A 20843-nucleotide genomic window follows, 5' to 3' on the forward strand; every position below is an offset into this window, starting at 1 on the left:
GCAGCTGATCCAAGGACAATACACAGTATCTCCTAACACTCATTGTGGTGGATTTATGGGTCATTTTGCTGGAGTTTCTAGCCTTAGGGCCTTAAACAAGCTACTTGGCTCTTCTGTGCTTCAGTTCGATTAGCTGTTAAATGGGGTAAGAGGAGCACCAACCTCACAGACATTACTGGGAGGCACCCACGACTTCAAGTAAGTAAAACCGTGGAGGACGCAGGACAGCCCGGCCCCCTGGTCAGGGCTGTGCGTACATTAGCTCTTTTTTTATGATCTCACCACTGGTGTTCAGAGTTTTGAACCATCTTGCTGTCACCTCTATCCCCACAGCCCTGTGTCACATTCAGAATGAGGACAGCAGGCCAGCTGCACCTTTCTTTACTAATGACTAACATTTATTAAACACTCAGTATGTGTCAGGCACACTTCCAAGCAATAAATATGCATTAATTCATTTCACCTGCCCAAAGCTATGAAGTAGTTACTGGCATCATCCTCATTCTACAGCTGAGGTGACCGAGGCACAGAGAGGCTAAGTAACTTCCCTAAGTTCACACAGCAAATATGTGGTAGAGCTGGGAAGTGAACTCAAAACATCTGGTGCCAAAGCTCATGCACTCCATGCCTACGTTCCTGCCGGCCTCTGTTATTGCTGAAAGGAAGCTCAGCTCAGAGTCTACCAACACCCCATCAGGACCCCTGTCATCTGCTGGGAAACTGCTCAGGCCTTCTGCTACCACTTCTCTATCTGAAGAATGATCCTTAGAAAGATGTCATTGGAAACTCAGCCTTTGAGTCCTGAAATAGACTTAGAAGACCACCACTCTGTGGTACTGAGTTACCTGTGGGGAAGCTGAGAATGGAGAGGGGCAACGCTTCCCAAGGTCACACAGTGGAGAGTCGTGGGCCCCTGCCCGGCAGGCACCGAGGTGTGCGGACACCTGAGCTGCAGGGGAGTCCACCTCCCCCATTCCAGATTCAGGGATGTGTGTCCTCCTCAGGCCCCATCAGCCCAGTGACAAATCAGAATGGGGAGCTGACAGGAGCAGCCAAGTGTCACCGCCCCCCACCCCGGGCCGCTGCCCCTGCCTCATGAGCCACTGAGCCAGGCACCCAGGAAGAAGGCATCACTCATCAATCGGCACAGCAGAGCCAACGGTGAGTCACTGGGCTCCGGGGACTCAGAGACCCTCCAGACCTCCCCTCACTGCCCCACACATTGCAGGACCCTTCCTACACGGCAGCCCAGGGGAAGATGGCCCGGCTCCTCGAATGGGGTGCTGACCCCTCTCCAGCAGCTGGTCCAGGACCCCCACCCCCCACGGGGTAAAAATTCTAATATCTTCCCACCATGGCTTTTTCCAGGCCATTCTTTGCCTTGTGGAAGCCCCCACAGTGGGAGGGCAGCGTCTCACCTTCCCTTTCCCCCAGGACACACAGTCCTGGGTCTCTCTCCAGCTCTCACAGCGCTGGGGCCGTCTGAGCCACCTCTTCTGGGACTCCTCTGGCTGCTCAGCGCCCCTCCCTGTCACCAGGTAGGGCCCAGATGGACACCAGGTGGGCGATAACCCAGGAGAAGTGCCTCACTGGCCTCCCTTGCTCTCTGCACACTCCCTTCATTAACAAAACCAGGCAGGCCAGTCTCCCCCAGTTCCTCCCCTCCCTCCCAATGCGGGAAGCCAGGGGTAAAGCTGCAAGATGAAACATCGCCCACCTCCCCGTCAAAGGCAGGGCGCTGCCCTTGCCTCTGGGGAGGAAGGGGCCCCTCCAGAACCTCTTTCCTCCTCCAAAAGGTCAGGGCTGAGAAAGGGCAAAGCCCAACACCCTGCTGAGGGGCATCCGCGCAATCGAGGAGTTCGTCGTTAATGCGGATACTCCTCTTTGGTGTTCACACCTTCCCCTTTCAGAGCACGGCCACTGGGGTCCTGCGTCCAGCAGGTGACAGAAGTCAGGTGCCCGGAAGGGACCCTGGCCACGACCTCACCCAAGTCCTGCATCTGACACGGGGGAGCAGGGCTCAGGCAGGGAAGGGCCAGGCGCAGCACACATGCCGCGCTTTTTCTTCTCACAGGTAAGGGTTCAAGTCCTCTCCTGAGGTCATGTTGAAAAGCCCTTCCACACTGGACCGCCCAGGCCCATCTCCAGCCCTGGGGGGTCCTGGGTGGCCTCTGCCAGGGAGAGCCCCCCTGGGGACCGGACAAAAGGGGAGGAGAGGAGAGGGGGAGGAGGAAGCAGAAGATAAATGAAAAAGAGGGGGAAAGAGTAAGGTGGGAAGTGATGGGATGGGCAGCAGAGGAAGGAGGTGCGGAGGGAGGGGGAGAGAGAGGGGGCAGGCACTTGTCTGCTGCTGTTCACCAAGTGCTGCCTGGCGTGGGGTGGGAGGGCCAGCTCCAGGGCCCCAGCGCCTGGGGCAGGCAGGGCACTTAGCGGGGGGCTTGCAGGGGGTGGCTTGGAGGGCAGAAAACTGTTGAGTGCTTGGTGGATGGGTCTGGAAAGGTGACTTGGGGGTGTGGAGGGGCACAGTGAGCTATCAGGGGGTGGGAGGGACAAGAGGGCGAAGACTGCAGGTGCCAGGGCCGCCACAGCCCTGTTCCACTCCAGCAGGGAGAGTCTGAAGCAGGGGAGGAAGGGGACAGGGTCCCCGTTTAGGGAACATTCCTCAGAAAGCTGGGGAGCTTGGTGGGAGGGGAACAGGCAGGCAGAACCCCGGCTGAGGCCACTTTCTGGATTCAGGGCAGCAATGGAGCCCTGGGAGGAAGGGCAGCTGGGATGGAAAGACAGAAGTGGGGCCCAGAGACACTCGAAAAGCAGGGAGGAAGGTCTCTGCGGCCTGCCCCCGAGGAAGAGGCAGGACGGGAATGGCAGGAGGTGACAGGAAGGATAGAAAGAAATTCGAGGCAGGACCTAGCTCACCAAACGGCCTTAAATTAGAAGCTGGGAAACCTGGAAGTATCTGCGAAGGAGCTTTGCATCTTTTTCTCAGCTGCCCCTCTGCTGTGCCCATTTGTAGGCAGGAAAGGTGAGAACCATTAAGGCAAGGCATGGAGCTGAAATTCGAGTGTCCCGGTAGTTCTTAAAGCCAACTCAGCCTCCTACCACCACCTCCAGGAAGCCCACCTTGGGTGCACCTGCCTCCACTGACCCCACCCTCCTCTGCAAACCACCAGCCCTAAATGCAGAGCCCCTCACCCCTGCTGGGGACGTTTGAGGTCTCACCCTGCTCATTGTGAGTTTCAGTCTCCTCTGGAAACAAGGGGCATGTCCAGGTCTCCCTGTGGTCTCCCCTGGTGGCAGTGGGCACAGACCTGGGCACAGAGGGTGAATGGAAAAGCAGGCTCTGATGAATTCAAGTGATGTGAGGTTGCTTCGTTTTCAGTCATGAATGTGGTCTCCAGGTGTCCTTTGAGTGAGAGATTTATCACGTGGACAGAGTGAAGGCCTGTCTGGGGTAGCATTCTCGGGCCAGGCAGGCAGCCTGTCCTGGCACTGACCCATCAGACAGAGGTGCACGCAGGCTGTGGGCAGAGAGGAGGACAGCACCCCCGCCCCCCAGGGCAGCCCCAGCTCTCAGCACTCCGCCCATCCGGTCCTCAGCCTCTCAATCCACCTCTCACCTCGTAGCCCAGGTCTTGGCAAACCGCTCCAGCAGATCGGGTCCAGCCTGTCACCTATTTTTGGACAGCCAGTGAGCCAAGAATGGATTTTTTCATTTTTAAATGGTCAGGGGAAAAAATGAAAGACTCCCATTTCATGACACATGAAGACTGTGTGAGATCCAAATCTTGGTGTCCATAAATAAAACTCATCAGAACACAGCTGTGCCTGCTCATTTCTCTGTCACCTGCGGTTGCTGTCCCGCGACAGCAGCAGAACTGAGTAGCTGCAACCCTGTGTGGCCGGCGATGCCCCAGACACTGCTGATCGGGCCCTTTGCGCACGCCCACCAGCCCTCGTCCCAGTCCCAGGCAGCAGCCTACTTCCTGCACTCGATTCAGCGTTTATTAAGGAGGACTCTGGTGACCTCCCCGGGACAAACGTCGGAGTCCTAGGTAGCTCTACATCTGTGTAAGGGCACGCATCCCAATGTCTGTTTGTCTCTCTGCTGCCACACGCTCTACCCCAGCTCTCTGGCAGGTGTCACAGGAAGCCTCAATGCCTCCCCAGCGGTGTGTCACTGCCTCTTAGTGTGTCACCGTGGGGGTGGCTGTCACCATGTGTCTCTGACGACACCCAGGGCTCAATACAAACTCGTCGCAGCCGAGGAGCTGTCTGGCCCGCTAGGCCTAGCCGTTCAGACCCTGGACTCAGACGCCTCTGGTCAGGGGTGGTGGAAGCTGCCCGGGCCTCTGGGTCTCCCGGCTTTCCACAGGACCATCCTCCGCGCCGCCAGGCAAACCTGTCTAGGGCATCGGACTTCTGTTCCCTGACCAGGAACTTATATCACCAGGGGCAGGCTTCCCACTGGGTGGCCCCCAGGGCAGCAAGCCTTCCTGGGGCTGAGCCGGGCAGAGCTGAGCCTTGGCCCAGTGCTTGGCACACCTTGGCTCGGCCCCTGGCACACAGCACAAGGTGTCTGTCCTCTACTTAATCGGTGCCAGCCCCAGGTCCCTGAAATCTCCCTCCCTGGGAGGGAGGCCAGAGACAGGAGGCCACGTGCCCAGGAAGAAAGCCACCTTGGGGCCTTATTGCCTGTATTTCCTAGCCTTGGAGTTGAGTGTGCTGATTGTAAATACCCATTTTCTGCATGTTTGTTTATTCAGCACAATTGAGAGAGTATCCCAAAGCAGGAGCACAGTAGAGCTGTGACTGCGGGAGGAAAAAGTGGGTTCTGAAGCTGTCTCCAATCACCCCCCTGCCAGCCTGAACCACACACAAAACAGGGCCTTGCTGGTACCTGGAGCCTGATTAGCCCTTAGAGTACAGAAAAAGGCCCTTCAAGGGGCTCCCACACACACCTGCCCTCCCTGTGAGCAGGGGCAACAGACACCCAGGTCTTGTCCCAGCCGTACCACCACAGATGAACGGGGGGGAGGAAGAGACGGGCCGTCTCCTGGGTCACCCCCCCACACACACTTGTTGATGGATTGGTTGGAAGGGCCTGCCCAGTTCGCTCTGTCTCTACTTTATCCGTTCAGATTTCAGCTTGTGTCCAGACTGGTGACTCTGCTTGCCCTCCCCAAGGTCAGTGGGGAGCAGGAGCCGGTTTGCTTTGTGACAGTGGGCTCTTCCAGCCTAACTGACCCCACCTGAGCCCGGCACCTTTGCAAACTCAGAAGCTGGATGCTGCTGATACCTCCCCCCACCAAGGCTCAGTCAGGGCTTCACCCCCTCTGTAGCCCACAGACACTCCAACGCCTCTAGCCTGGCCTACGGGAGGCTCATCTGCCCCTGCCCACCAGCAGTGCCAAGGCAAGTGGCCCTCCACAGACTGTGCATAGCCGCCTCCATCCCACGTCACCCCCACCACACACACACACACACACACACACACACACACAGGGCTGCTCACAACAAAAGGTGCCTGGTGTTTTAGGGGGTGGGGTTAAGAGGGGGTGGCTTTGGGGGACACTGTGAGCCTGGGGGAGGTAGAGAGAGGGACTGACGCACTTGCACTGAAGGCACACATTCCGTCTGTCTGCGGGGCTCTACAACCCTCCCCCCCCCCCCCCGGCATCTTCCAAAGGGGGCTGGAGCTCCCCTTTGCAGGGGAGAAGCTCCACTCCCCAACTCCACGTGAAATACCACCAGCTTCTGGCTGGGCTCCCCTCTGACCGTCTAGCTCCAGCCATTGGCGTCCTGCCCCTTCTGATGCCCAACATTTACCCCCCCCCACTCCCGGATGTGGCCCCCTCCTCGGGCAGCTGCCACAGAAACCTGTACCTTTAAGGCAAGATGCAGGGGTCTCCGGCAGACCCACTTCAGCCTCTGAGGCAGGTGCTCTCTCCCACAGGCCCTTGGAGGGTGTTTCCTAGCAGGACCACCCAAACCGTCCGGACTCCAGCCCCTTCACGCTGCGGGAAACTGAGAGACGATGCTCCTTGGGACAATCCCCAATGTGTCACCGTAAGGGGGCATTCTCTGATGCCCATCTCCTACTGAGCACATTGCTTGCTCACCCCTCAAACCTCCTGAGGCCTGCAATATCCAGCACCCAGAGACCCGCCAGCATCACCTTCCCAACCCGCATAGGCGCCTCATGTGCCTTGGGAGTACAGACAGGTCCTTATGGGTTGCTGTGGGTCTCCCGGGCCACAGTGCGCTCACAGACCCTGGTCCTCCCTTCTGGCACCAGAAAGGGCTGGAGGTAGCTAGCCGACCCTACCCCAAAGCCTGGCCCCCGGACATTTGTAGGGAGAGGGTATCAGACTGTCATGCAGGAAGGGAGCAGCGACTGGAGGAGACTTCATTTCGGATTCGGGAGGTTGGCCCCGCGCTGCCCTGGCCCGCTCTCTGGCGGTAGAGAACGCAGCTTGCGGGCATTATCGAGCTGGAAGAGGAGGTCCGCAGTATCCAAGGGGCGAAGATTCTGGGGTGTGGGGAGGGCGGTCAGCATGGAGGGACAGGGGAAGCCAGGCGACCCTTACCTGCTCTTGGCGGGGCCTGGCCACCGGGCTACGTGCTGCAGCTCGGCTCGGGACAGACTCCGCAGGGAGGGCGTGCAGCTTCCAGTCCACGTCCCACGTCGCCCGGGGATCGGGAGCTTGTGCCCGAGGAGCGAGTGCCGATCCCGGGTCTCCGTGTCTGTGTGTCAGCGGATAGCCGGTGGCCGTGGGTCCCTGCGGGTGGCGAGCGGGTGCGCGCAAGCAGGGACCGCGCTCGCCTAAAGCCGCTGCTGTCAGTCACCGCCCGGGGCCGAGCGCTGCGCCCCACGCCCGCCCAGCAGAGTCTGCCCCGAGGGAGAGGCGCCGCCTCCGTGGTGAAGCTAGGCTCTGGGCGGGAGAGAAGCGACCTACTACCCCCTCCCCGCCCCCACTCTGCGCACTTCGCAGGCTGGGGGTTGGGGTGCAGGCCAATGAGCGCCTGGGGGAGGGGTTAGGCCCGGGCCATAGTAGGAGCAGGAGCGGGACCCCGCCCGCTGCTTTCTCCTTGCTTCGACGTGGACACCAGCCAGAGCTGCGGCGCCCACCCACTAGCCAGGGATGCGGGGGTGGCCACTCCCCCTTCGTCGCTGGGCTTCCGGGGCTCAGAGTCTGGCCTTCCCCGGGGCTCACCGCACTCCTTCCCACCCTCCTCGAGATACCCAGAGCAAGAAAGCTCTGATCTTTCTCCCTCCCACATCCTCAGGATTCTGTGTCCACTAGAGCCTGTCTTCCTCCTCCGCGAAGCCTTCCTTAGCCAACAAGTCCTAGATTCTCTTGGTTTCTGTGCCCCCACAGCCCCGACCTGAAAAGATCGGCTAACTTTGGGGTGCCTGGCTGAATGTTTTCAAATGTGACCACCCAGAGAATGCTATGTTCAGAAAATGGGGGTGCCTGGGGGGCGCATACGGGCGGGGGGGCGGTCAGGGGGAGGTGCTACAGCAACCTCAAACTGCCTGCACTCCAGTCCCCAGCGCAGGGCTAGCTCTGAAAGCTTGGGCAGGTGACTTGCTTCCTCTGTGCCTCTGCTTCCTCATGCATCTTGACAGACCCCATAATAGGTTTCCACTGACTTTATTTACTCACCGAAGAACGAATTACTGTTGCCATTATTATTGTGATCCCACTGAATGAACCTCCTCCTAGTACAGATGGGTAAACCGAGGTTTCATAAGAACTAAACAAATCAAGGTCATGTAGCCAGTTGGTGCCTGAGAACCCACTCCCAGTATTCAGCCTCTGCTCTCCCCAACCTGCCATCCCTGCTCTCAACATCTGTCTGGTCACCGTCCCAGGAGCTCCCTCCACACCCCCGTTGACCTCTCTGCAGCCAGACTCTGTCCTTCCGCATTCACACCACTTATTGTCCAGCCTCCCTGTGGGCCCAAGTCCTGGCTGCGGCCACCTTGCTGAGGAAGTTTGAAGGAAGAGGAGAGCTGAGAGACCAAGCCTTTCCTTTGGGATTCCAGTCCAACGGAGGAGAAGAGGACTGGAAGGTAGAGCAGGAGTCCGTGATGGAAACTCACAGGAAGCATCTGAGGCCCCGGAAAGATGTGCAGAGTTCCCTGATGTCCGTGCAGCGAGTCGATGGTCTCTTGGTATTGTGCAGTGAACGCTGGCCCTGCTGCAGCACCGCACTGTTGGTCACTGGGATTCATGTTCCTTTCAGTCCCAGAAAGCTTCCTGGAGGAGGAGAACATCAGTCCTCTGTATCAACAAAGAGTGAAGGCCTTCTGGAGAGGTGTCCTGCTAGAATCAGACAGCCTGACAGACCGGACTTCCCTCCGGACCTGGCCTGTGGCCCTAGCCCCTGGGAGTCTGCTTCCCTCACCTGGACAACCTGGCATTGGGAAGATCAAATGAGATGCTGAGTGTGAAAGTGTTCTGTAAACTGTGAAGTGTCATTAGAAGGGAGGAAGGGCTGCCAGGAATCTTAGAGTCAGGAGGGAAACGTGGAATGAGGCATGCCAGGCTGTTAAGTGTAAGGTGGGGTGGCAGCGAGAGTCATCTACTGCAGGCCAGCTCACCTGGAAATGCTGATGGTCAGGCCCCCCGAGGAGGTCCCCTCAGCTCTGAGGTTGACATTCAGTTCCAGGCTTATTCCTTTTCATATACTCTGAGCTCTCCAGGCCCCATGGTGGGCTCTGGATCCCCTGCACTCTGTTCTGCATCCCCAGATGTATGTCATGGTGTGGTCAGTGAGCAGACTGGCATGAGCACCCCTTCCTCTCAGATGCAGCTTGCTCTCTGCAGGGCAGTAGCAGGCATGGGGAGGAGCCCAGCCACGCTGTGCTTACAGCCTTTCCCTTTACCTCTTCTCCCCTGGTTTCAAGGCCCCGGGCCGGGGGGTGAGATCCTAGCTGACTATATCCAGAGGCAAATCCGGGCTCCAGGTCCCACTGTGCAACTGGTGCCCCACACAAAGGGGCTTGGCCAAGGGTCGAGTGGGGCTAGAAATCCAGCTTCCGCTCTGCCCACTGCCCACCAAGCCAGGCACACAGAGTTCACCCCAAGGGGGCGGTTTTTCTAGTCATTCCTGGAGGGGCACCCCTCTAATCTCCCCAAGGTGCCATGTGGGCTAGCGGTCCTCATAGATGGATCTCATCCAAGCCCCACCTAGTAGCATTGGCCTGGGGAGACATGGAAATGAACCTCAGCTCTGGGACTCTGGGCCTTGTCTAGTCCCCTTCTCTGTGCATGAAGTACCTAAGCCCAGAGGGGCCACAGGACAAGCCCAAGGACATACAGGCAACTTTCTTATCACATTGGGGATCGAAACCCACATTCTGGTGCCCCCCTTAGTCCTACCTGGTGGGCTGCCCGATCATGCTGGGGGCCCTGGCTGGGCATTCTTGTCCTGGACTATGTTCTGCCCATTCAGGCTTATGGCTGTGGCCCTTGCAAGCAACCTTGGTTCTTCCTGAGCAGGTGTCCGGTTCCCCAGAATGGGCCTCCCCAAGGACCAGGCCAGAGCCTCCTTCTTTTTCCAAGCCCCCTGCCTACCTGGCTTCGGGAAGACCAGAGGCTGTGAGATCAGCCTTGGGAATGGTCTTCTCCCAAAAGACCCCTTTGCATTGCCTATGCTCCCCTAGGGAGGGGGGCTGGGGGTCTTCTCACCAGCTTGTCCCTTCCCTGAGGTGCTCACTGCCTTAGCTCCCTTCCATAGCCAGCCAGCCAGCCAGACAGGCAGCCGCTCAAAACTATGGGATTTAATTCAATTTTCTGAGCCGTGGCTGAGGGAGATAGATGCCAGGCTGCCCTACCCAGTATTCATCTCTCCTGAACAGCAGCTCCCTGTGAGGCCTGCCCCCCTAAGCCCCCACCCCACCCAGCCCTTACCTTGCTAGGGCGGGACAACAGCACCTTCAAGGACCCCAAGGCGTCTTGATAACGTAAATAGCTGACGTTTGCTGAATGCTCCCCTTGTCTTGGGCCAGTGCTTCTCGCCCCCACTGGTGCTGCAGGGTCCCTGGGGAGCTTTGAAAACACACCCGTGCCTGGGCCTCCCCACCCGAGATCATTAGACAGTTGGTCTGTGGTGAGGCCTGAGCAAAAGTATTTTTTTAAAGCTCCCCAGGGGATTGTAATGCGCAGTCAAAGTTCAGAACCATGGCCGTAGGCCCCCTGCTAAATGCTTTGCATGGGAGCGTCCCTCGTGCACCCAGTACCCGGCAGGGGAGGGCCGAAGTGCTGTCTGTCCTTCAGCCCCCCAGCAGCCATGGGCAGTCGGTTCCCTTTTGCCCAGGACTCAAAGAGGGTGGGGAGTAAGGGCCTTCCGCACATTTAGTTCACATCTGGGGGTGCCGTGGGCCTGAATGTCAGACTGCTGAAGACGTGTTTGTTTCCACCAACACTGGAGGAGCACAACACTGATCCTGGGTGACTTCTCACTCAAGCCAGTGGGACCCGCAGGTCTTTACTGTGCCAGCTCTGAGACAAGTTTTATTCAGAAGACCCCGCTCGCTGGTCAATTCCTGCACCAGACGGCCAGAGAGGCTCCAGGGGGGCCCAGATGCTTACGGAGGGCCCACTGGGACACCACAGGGCAGAACCAGGGAGGCTCTGGAACACCGAGCCCCCTGAAGGTGTGTAAGCCCATTGCTCCATGAAGGTCTTCCTTCCCCAGACCCTCAAGCTGCAGAAAAATTCCCAGTGGCACAGCCTGGGCCCCCCTGGGACAGTACCCACTCTAGTAGCAGGCACTGCAGGTCGGATGCTGCGACCCCCTGCCCTCTCATCCAGGACACAGCAAATCCACCACATGAACCACTGCTACCTAGAGACTTCTCAGTTACCCCATGGATGCTGGACCCTGAATCCTGGAAATTCTCTGAGCAACCAGGACAATGAAAAGCTGCCCAGGTCCCTGGTGTTGCAGGTGTGCTCAGGGAGCTCCAGGAATCCTCTCAGCTGCCTCCCTGGAAGACTGGAGCACAGCAGGAAGGAACAGCCTGGGAGTGCCTCAGGGCTGAGGAGTCCCACGTCCTTCTGCCCTGCCTGGCCCCAAGTTGTGCAGTAGGTAAGAGTGGGCAAGAGCAGGATGTGTGGGGTAGGGGAAGTGGGATCAGAGGGCCAGGGATTTGAAACCCTAAATTCTGCGTGCTGACTTGCCTGGCTAGCAGCCCATTTCACAGATGAAGCAACTGAGGCTCAGAGAGCAGAAATGAGTGGCTCAAAGTGGGCAGGCTGACGGTGACAGAGCTGGGGCCACACACCATCTCTCTGGACTTTGAGTCCTGTGCTCTCTGCCCTGACCCATGATAACTCTCGGAAGGAAGTATACCCTTCCAGGGAGCTGGAAAGAGTGGGCGTACTAGGAGTAGGGTGGCAAAAGAAGGGATCCCTTAAAGCTCAGAGGAAATGTGAGAGATACGTGAGCAATGCCAAATGCCCTCAGTCTCCTGACCCATGTACGTAAATACTCAAATGCAGCCTCGTGTCCAGCACACACCTGAATATTCGTGATTATTGCTGCATGTGATTACACTCTGCACACAAACACACGTGCGTTTCCATCCGATACATCTGCCCAGTGAGCACTGCACCCAGCAAGGGGCCGAGCACACAGGCACACCCAAGAGCGCCATCCAGAGCTCTGCAGTGTGAAAGTACATGTTCTCTATCAAAACCCAGGTGTTTTCCCTCCTGCAGAGCTGCATGCAGGCAGCGGGCCTCTCCAGAGAGAGCTTCACCTCCATCAGGCACTTCTCACAGACAGTGGTGCCTCCCATCCACCCTGCGGAGTGCCCTCCCCAGGGACTCGGAGGGCACTGGGAGGTGCCCCTGGGAGCTGGGAGCTGGATACCCCGCAGGGGACCCTGATTGAAGGAGAACACATCGTTTCCACTATCATCTCCAACTGTTCTCTGTCCACAGGGCCTTCTTGTCTTGTCCACCCAACACCCCACCCCCATCTTCCACAGGCCCTGGGCTTGGTGCTCAGGGTTCTGCAGGAAGGGTCCTCCAAACAGGCTACTTCATGTGAGTTCAAGAGCCACATTTCACAAGCTCTGCCCTCAGGTTGTTAGAGGCTGGACCACTGCCCTCGACCTGGCCCAGCTCCTGCTGACATGGGCGCTGGCACCCCCTCTGCCTGCCCTCCTCCCACCCCCTTGTGTGTCTCACGGTCAAGGCCAGGCCCCACTGGCTGGTGCTCCACTTTCTGACTTGACTGCCTTGAAAATCCCAGTGCACCAGCCCTAGGCCTGGCTTTAACACAGGTGTGGAAATCACAGACAGTTCGTGAGGGAGGAGGCAGCAAGCGCCAGGTTTGATGACAGCCACTCCCGGCAAAGCAACCCGGTACAATATGAGCCTGTGACAGGCTGAGCCCCAACTCGGAATCATGCCAACAATGCTGGTAAATATATTAAAAGTAGGACAAACAGCATGTTCTTTGACGACCAACTTGGAAGCAGGTTGGCAGCAGATGAGATGACACTTTGCTTCACAGGTGGGAGGAATTGACCGGGGTCCTGGGGGCCCTGGGCCCTGAGCAGGGACCAGGGAGAGACTTGGAGATGCCGAGTTGGGGTTGACCCGAGGCCTTGCACATGCTTGCCCAGGGCTTGTATATCTGGTTTCCACTGCTTCGTAACAAGTTACCACAAACTTATCAGCTTAAAGCAAGACACGTGGGTTATGCCACCATCTCCCTAGAGCGAAGAACGGATGGGGGTGTCACAGGACTTGAAAACCAGGCGTCAGCAGAGCCTGGGGCCTCATCTGTGGTTTGGAGTCTTCTCCCAACGTTGTTGCAGAGTCTGTCCCCTTGCAGACCTGGGGCTGAGGCTCCCGGCTCTCCACAGCATGGTGGTTTGCTTGTTTGAGGCTCATGGAGAGACCGCTGCCTCCCCTGCACTTCTAGAGCCTCATTTACAGGGCCCGTCTGACTAATTCAAGTTTGACAAACTTAAAGTCAAGCCCTTTGGGACACTGATAATGTCTGCAAAACCCCTTCCACTCAGCCACATAACTAGTCGACCCGGGAAAGGAAAGTAAAATCCCATTGTATGTAGGGGTCCTGGCCATACTCAAGGAGAGGGGCTTGTGTGGCCTTATGCCCCAGAGGGCAGGAGCCTTGGGCCTTGCAGTTCTGTTCACCACAATCCCTACCACCTAGAGACTGGAAGGTGAAGGATGGGATGGGGACACCCAAATGACCAAAGCTCCCCGAGGTCAGGCCCCATGTGGGTGCTGCTCCATCCCCCTTGCTTGGCGTGAAGCTCGGGAAATGCTCATTGGGTGAATGGGTGGGTCACTACAGGTGGGGAGCCAAGGCCGGGAGACAGGACGGAAGTGTCTCAAGCCATCCAAGGCAACAGACGACGAAGCTGAAACAATGATGACACTGCTGCACATCGGGCCCTGCAACTCTGTGCCGGGCACCTGGTTGGGTCATTTTACTAGCATCTTGAATCTTCATGAGGCTCTGTGATTAGGGGTTGTGATTACCTCAGGGTTAGAGATAAAGAGACCAAGTCTCGGAGGTGATGTAACTTGTCCAAAAATGCAGCAGGCACACTCGCCAAGCCAGGACTCAGCACGCCCGGCTGGACCCCACTGTCCCCCCACGAGCTCCCTTTCCTAGGTTGTGTCACCTTGCAACCTGGGCGAGGCATCTGCAAGCAGGACAGACTGAGAGCAGCCTCAGGAGGCCAGGTGTGTGGCACGGTCAAGGATGCTTGGCCACTGCTGCCCTTCCTTCCTTCCCAGGGAGATTAAGTCTTCACTCTGCTGCACACTGGACCTGACAAGGGGGGCGGCGTCTCTCATTACTCATAATTAGCCAGCCTGATTAGTCCTGTCACCAAAGGATTGTCCCTCAGCTCTTTCCTTTGTGTTCTGGGGAAACTGCTCTGCAAAGGAGGAGAGCCAGCTTGAGTGTCCAGGGAGGAGAGGACACAGGGGAATCTGAGCAGACTGGCGAAGGGGTCGTCTCCCCAGGTCTGCCCCCTCCCACCAGGTCCCCAGGTGGGGACCAGATCCCAGCCCCGGAGCACAGAGAACACTGGTCTTCCCAGTGGGAAGAAGGCGCCTGGCTCGCTATCCCAGGGAGCATATATGGTCACCACCTCTCTGTCTGCAAGTCTTGGGTCCAATGTGCACATCCTCCCCGTGGGACAGCCCCTCACACCATCACTCTCCACCCCTTACCCTGCACCAGACATGGTGGTTAACCACAGATTTGGAGCCAGACTGCTGGGTTCAAATCCTGACTCTACCACTAGGACAAGCTATTTACCCTCTGTGCTTCAGCTCCCTCCTCTAGAAGATGGGGCTAAACAGCAGCATCTACTTTTTCAATCACTGAATACAGATAAAGTCTTAGAAGAGTGTTGAATATAGAGTAAGAACAATGAAGTATGAACAACTCCATTTTTTGATCATTTTCTTTGATGTACCCGGTGCTGTCTGACATGTTGTGTGTTATATGCCTGTTTGTTTAACATGTCTCCGCTGTGAGGGGAGAACCTGTTGGGGGCAGGGTATTTCTTTGTCCCAGCTCCATCTACAGCCCGGGAGCTAGTGGCTGGACAGCGTCTGCTGACTTGGTGAGTGAACCTCCCCTTCCTCCTCCCAGGCAGCAGTTCCGTTTTTCTCTGAGCCTTTCAGGAGTTCCAATTCCAAGAAAATGAAAATGCGCTTCTGTGCCCTCACCAGCTTTTAACCTCATCACCCTGATTCTCGACTGGGGACCGTTTCTGGAATCACAGACGCCTCAGGAATATGACAACCAAATTCTAGAATACAATTAAATGATCCGAGACCCCTATCAGAGGGTCCTGGAATTCTCAAGTTCAGGGATTCCTAGAATGAACTCTAGGACTTAGAGAATTCCAGAATGGAACTTGGGAATCTCAGGATGTTATCTGAGAACTGAGCAAGGACCTAGGGCTTTTGGGAAAGAAGGCTGGAATTTCCAGAGAGACTCTTGGAATCAGGTCATTGGGAGGATCTGGTGAGACCAGCTGCCTCACTTTGAGGGCTTCTTCGCAGCGATAAATACCCAAGTGGTGTCGGTGCTCACAGGGGAGGGGCAGGGAGAGGGGCCAGGATGTGGTGGGAAAGGGCTCCCAAGGAGGGTTGCTAGGCGCTAGACAATGAGGCTGGCTGGGTAGGTAGAGCTCAGGGCTGCATCCTAATCAGGATGCAGAGGGAGGCAGGGCGGGCGGGGCTTGGGGCAGCATGCAGGCAGGGCGGGCATGGCCAGCCCTAATCCCATTACAGCTAGCCATCCAGCTGCCAGGGCTGGCTCGGCACCAGGCCTGGTCCTGGCCTCTCCCCCAATTGCAGGCTTCAGCTGCAGAGGGCTTTGAATCCAGCAGGTCATCCATCTCTTCCTGAAGTCCACAGCCCAGAGCAGGAATGGGGCTGTGTCCTGAGCCCCAGGGGCCTGAGGGCTGAAAGGAGGGTGGTGGCAAAGAGGCTAAAGGGGGAGCAATCTCTCAAGAAAACGAACTGACCCCGGGGAAAATGGTGGTGCTTGGTGAGAGATATTGGACATAAAACAGAGGTTCAGATCCTGGACACCTGCCACTACTTCTGCCCTGAGAACTGGCTCAATCCCAGGCAGCACTTTGACCCAGGCTGGACACTGAACCCCGACCTTGTCTCAAATTAGCCTCTTTCTAATCCCAATCTCAGGGGAAGTTCCTGCCCCAACCTCTAACCTTGAACCCTAACCCAAGACCAAGCCCTGATCCTGGCTACAAATTCCTCCAAACAATGCTTCCTGAGCCTGCAGAACTGGGGAACTCTGAAGATGGAATTCCCATAAAAAAAATCAAAAAGGCTACTAGCATTCATAAAATGATAAACCAGAGCCCCTGAGACACAGAGGCTTCTGGAAACTCACAGCTATGCAGACCTGGGCTGAACTCTGTCCCGAAGTCCAGAGCACACTGACTCTCCCTGTCTGTGCGGAAGAGTCTTCTGTCCCAAAAAAGTGCTGTTCCCCACCCCCACCCCAGCCCTCTCCAGCGTGAGAAAGAGCATCTGGGAGGAGGGCAGCGGGCCAGGGCTGACCCGGACACAGAGCCAGGATAGGCCGGAGGTGGAGATGCAGGGTGTGGAGCCACAGTGAGTGAGTGGCCACAGAGGTGGCCCTGGTGGTGCTGGGGGTGGAGATGGCTGTGGGGATGTTGACCTTGATGACTGTGACAAAGGGGAGGGGGATACCAATGACTTCCAAAAGCCTGGAGGGAGCCACATACCCCAGGTGGGTCCCCCAACTTTTCTCCTCTCCCCTCAACCCCTTTCCTCCTTTCTGCCACCCACTGTCTTGGCTTCCCCTCTGGCTGGTTTTAGTGTCTTAGAACAGATTATTGTTTTTCCTTAATGAGCCTGAAGCTTTGTGAGGAGGAACTCCATCACCATCCCAATAACAAATAAATCAGAATGTTTGGTGCCCCCTGCTTCTCCTTTCAGTATCTCCGAGGTGGAGGGACCATGGCCCTCTTCCCGCCAATGCGGTTGTGTAGCCCAACTGGAGGCTTCCCCCTTCGGCTCTCAACACGTCTGACCACACACTGCTCACTCCTCCAAAGGCCAAGGGAGTCCTGTTCAGAAAGGACAGATGGACCCACAGACCTCTCATAGCTGCAGCCACCAGGACAGAGAAGGGAGAAGCCATCACTCACATTCTGGGGGCTGTGCCGGCATGCCACGGGCAGTGTGGCCATCCACACTTGGCCCCTGCCACCACAGGATCAGAGGGTCACAGGAAAAGGCCCCCCACCCCTCAAGCAATCTTCTGGTTCAGTGCCTCATTGATGTCATTTTCCTCTGGTGAGAGGTGGGACCATGCGGTGCAGAGAGCTCTCATCTGGTGGTGAGAGACTCGTATTCTACTTGGGTCACTACCCTGCTGCTCACCCATGTCTCATAGCCCCACATGCATTTCTCAAGGAGGACAGCTGTGGGCATTTCAGTCGGGACTCGCTTTACTGCCAGGCCGTCCCTTACGGCACAAACCATTTAGCTTCCTTCGTTCAGTCTCCAGTTCAAGTGCCAGTGGCATCGCCCAGTGGCTGTGACATGAAAAACACTCGCCTGCATTTCCAATGCTACCCATTCTCCCCACCCTGGAGAACAGTTTGGAGATATTGTTCATGCAGGACTTTCGAAGAGGGAATGGCCCTGAATTACCCAACATCACCCCACCCCACCCCCACCTCAGGCCGTATGAGAAAAGGCAAGGAGGTGAAATGAAAACTAGTCAGGATCCATTTGTGGGGAGGGGGACTTCCGAGGGAAGGCGGATAACCAATGGTCCTTCTCCTCACCTCAGTCAAATGAGAGGAGCGTGAAGAGACTCACTGGGGAGCTTGGCAAGTATCCCTGAAATTGGGTGACACAGAGATCAGCAGCTGATGGCGCACAGACATGTCCCAGCATTATGTGTGGGAAGAACTAGACCGAGAGACTAGCTCTATTCCTGGAGGATGCAGAGCCAGGGAGGAGTTCAAAGCAAGGGATATTAAACAGAAACATTTGGAAAATAGAATGAAGCCTGTATTGGCAGGAAGCCTACTTAGAGACCTGGGAACAAAGGAAGAAGGACTGGATCAAACTAAGGCCCTGGTAGAAGGTAGTAAAGGATGGGGCTGGATCTGAGAAGAAAATAAGATAAAGGAATGGGAATGTTTTTAAAAACTCTAAGAGCAGGACCCATAGAGGAATTTTGTTATTGTTATTATTCAGTTGAAAACATCTAATACCCTGTAGAGAGGAAATATATTGAGAGCCATTGTTAGTCATTAACACTTTAGTGTGAATTAGCTGATTCGTGCATGGAATACTTGAAATTTAGCAAAAACAGAGTTCTAAAGAACCTGGCAGGGAGACGAAGAAGGAAAACATGCTCTGAGGAAAATGGAAGACCCAGGTGGGAGCTAACCTGGACACCTGTCAGGAGGAGATGATGCAGACAAAGAGAGATGAACAGATGTCAGACAGACTGCTCTGGACTAGAAGTCTGGGGGTCTAAGTGTAAGTTTCCATCTTGTCTATAATCCACCAACCCCAGGATCCTAGCAAGTCACCCTCAGGGTCATTGTGACTCATGGATGATACTATCTGTCTCACAAGGTCAGAGTCTATAAAGGGCCTTTTAAACTGCCAAGCTCTGCAAAAGACTATTATTCCATCACATTGCTGAAAATTAATCTTGAAAGTGGTTACCCATCATCTTTTACTGATTTGTGCAGCCAGCCCATCAGCCACCTGTCTTCTTAAAATTAGTTTTGTCTCTTCCAAGGAAAACTTGATTTAGTCATAAAAATAGAAAAGGAGATGGGCGAGAGAACAGTGGGGAGAACCAGGGCAGCCAGGAAGTGTTACATTCACCAGATACCTGTCTCTGGGCCTCGGGTCCCCCTACCCAATGGAACGACAGTAGCCTCCATATCACCAGGAGACAATCCCATGCCTGAAAGTGTTTTTAACCCAAGGAGCTGTAGTCTTCCTTCTTGTTTGCCGCCCAGTAGCTGTGATCTTGTCTGTAGCTTTTTGTTGCCTCGGTTCCCCCGGCTATACAATGTGAAGAGGAGCGGCAGGAGGGTTGTGTTGAGATAGTGCCTAGGATGGCGTCTGGCACTATTGAGTGAGTGCTCTCTACGAAGTAGACACACCGCTCTGCTGCCACCACCACCGTCATTATTGACCCCCAGGGGGCCTGGGATTCAGCAGACTGTCCACTGTGATCGCTGAGCTGTCCCCAGCACACAGGTGGGCAAGTACACAGTCCAGTCCTCCTCACGGTGCTCACGGTGCTTGCTCAGAGCCTCAGCTTCTGGGACAGGCCCTTCCAAGAACAGGACTCAGAGGGGAGAACCAGAGTTAGTAGTTCTTCTGGTCCTTCCCAATTGCTCCCCTCTTAAGTTGGACGCATTGCTAGGATGCTCACTACTCTCCCCTCAAATGACTGCTGTTCTGGTGGCCTTGACTAACAATCACCTTGGGCCAGATGGAGAATCCAATGTCAGTTTGTTCCAATGGGACACCTCCCCAGAGATCCAGATCCCTCTGTTCAACAGCCTGCATCCCACCCTCAGGCCCAGCCTCTCCAAAACTGACCTCAGGATCCTGCGTCGATCTGTAGCTCCCTCCCTGCGCTCTGCCTCCACAAATGGTACCACATGCATCTCCTCGGTGAGCCAGAAACCTGGGAGTCATTCTTCATACTTCTCCCTCCCTCACAGTTCACACTGGTAAAGACCACTCAGTGAGGACCTCCAGTGGGCCAGGCACCATGCCAGGCGCTGGGGATGCCGAGGTCTCTGCCTCCTGGAGCCTGCAGTCAGGGGGACTGGGTGCACAGAAATTAAGCCACAATCACACAAATAACCCAACCTGTGATGTCAAAATAAAAGAACAGGGTGCTGTAAGGCTCTGTAAGGTGCCGCCTGATCTCCTCCTGGGGGCCAGGGGGGTTTCCCAGAGAAATAGTCCATTAACCTGTGATCTGAAAAACAAGTGAGGGGGCTGGGAGTGGGTGGGAGGGGCTGCAGCGGGGAATGTTGCAGCAGAGAAAGCAACACAAGCAAAGGCCATGAATAGAGAGAGATAGGGGCACCTGCGCTCAACCCGCTGGACTCAGGCCAGTGCAGCTGGAGGAGGGACAGCAAGAGACACAAGCTCTACTTGATGCCAGAGGGCTGGGCCCAGTGGTGAGGACCCTGGGGGCCATCGAGATTCTGGGGCTTTGATAAGGGTAGTGGGAAGCTGCTGAAAAGATGGTCAGGTGTCATTTGCATGTGAATAATATCATCCAGGATGCAGAGGGAAAAACCAGGCTGGAGGATGTGGGGAGACCACCAGGAAGCTGTTGTCGTAGATAAGGCAGAGAAGTGGACGGACTGGAAATTCAAGAGAATACATTTCCCAGCATTCTTTGCAACCTGCTGTGAGCCTGATTGGGTCAATGTGCCATGAACAGATGCGATGTGAAGGACATCTGGTTTGTGCCTAGCAGAGTAGGGGCATGACCTCTTTGTCCCCTCTCTGATAGGGGATGGGGCCATGGCAGTGGGAACTCGAGGAGCCGTCTTTGGCAGAGAGAAGAGAGCTGCTTGTGAAGGAAAGCAGAGGCACACAGTCAAGAGGCCTGCCCCACCCTGACCCCAGCGACTGTGGACCTGCTGTACCAGCCCTGAGTTGCCTGTCTAACCTCTCATGTGAGGAAGAGGCAAACTTCTCTCGTTCGGGCACTGCTGTTTTGGGTCTCTCTGTTACAGCTGCTGAATCAAATCTTGGCAGAATGACAGGTTTGACACGAAGCTCATGGACGAGAGAGGCAGCGCTGCCCTCAGATCACCGGCTGACACCACTGGATGGCAGCAGTCAAGTTCCCCAAGGTGACAAGCCATGGGGAGAAGCAAGCTTCAGGGTGGAGTGAGGTGGGGGTGGCACAGACGGTGAACTTGACTTGGGCAGGTTGCATGGGCAGCCCCCAAAAAGGAAGCAAGAAGAGAAGTCCAGGGAGCAAGGAGGGAGCTTAGGAGACAGATCAGAGTTGGAAGAAAGTGTGAGCAGAAGGTGAACTGGTTCTCATCCCTGAATGCACAAGAGCATTTAAGAAATTCTCATACCTGGACCCGACCCAAACTGCATCTGTTGGGTCTCGGACAGGGCCTCCTCCATATTTTTGACAGCTCCCCAGGTGATTCTGACGTGCAGCCAGGGACCAAAACCTCAGGCATGGAGACAGTAATTGAAACTGTGAGAGTGCACGACAGCCCAGGGAGGGAGCACCCAGTG

The 20843-nt window shown here is 56.1% G+C and overlaps 1 protein-coding gene across 7 annotated transcripts in view; it reads right to left on the bottom strand.

The window, feature by feature from the left end:
* The window catches only part of ADCYAP1R1 (ADCYAP receptor type I), a 49053-nt gene extending 42124 nt beyond the window's left edge, over positions 1 to 6929 (bottom strand). Inside the window, exons 1-4 of one of the 7 annotated variants that reach the window (XM_037126534.2) lie at positions 6588 to 6929; positions 5884 to 6024; positions 3618 to 3671; positions 3220 to 3308 (exon numbers count right to left, since the gene is read on the bottom strand). The gene's annotated coding sequence lies outside the window, so the exon portion shown is untranslated. The remainder of the gene's footprint in view (positions 1 to 3219; positions 3309 to 3617; positions 3672 to 5883; positions 6025 to 6587) is intronic. The other 6 variants (XM_037126539.2, XM_037126538.2, XM_037126540.2 and 3 more) reach the window with 6 other exon arrangements.
* Between the last annotated feature and the right edge of the window lie 13914 nt (positions 6930 to 20843).

The sequence above is a fragment of the Artibeus jamaicensis genome, unplaced genomic scaffold (genome assembly GCF_021234435.1).
Source record: "Artibeus jamaicensis isolate MK-2021 breed Jamaican fruit bat unplaced genomic scaffold, CSHL_Jam_final contig_1016, whole genome shotgun sequence".
Taxonomy (NCBI): Eukaryota; Metazoa; Chordata; class Mammalia; order Chiroptera; family Phyllostomidae; genus Artibeus; species Artibeus jamaicensis.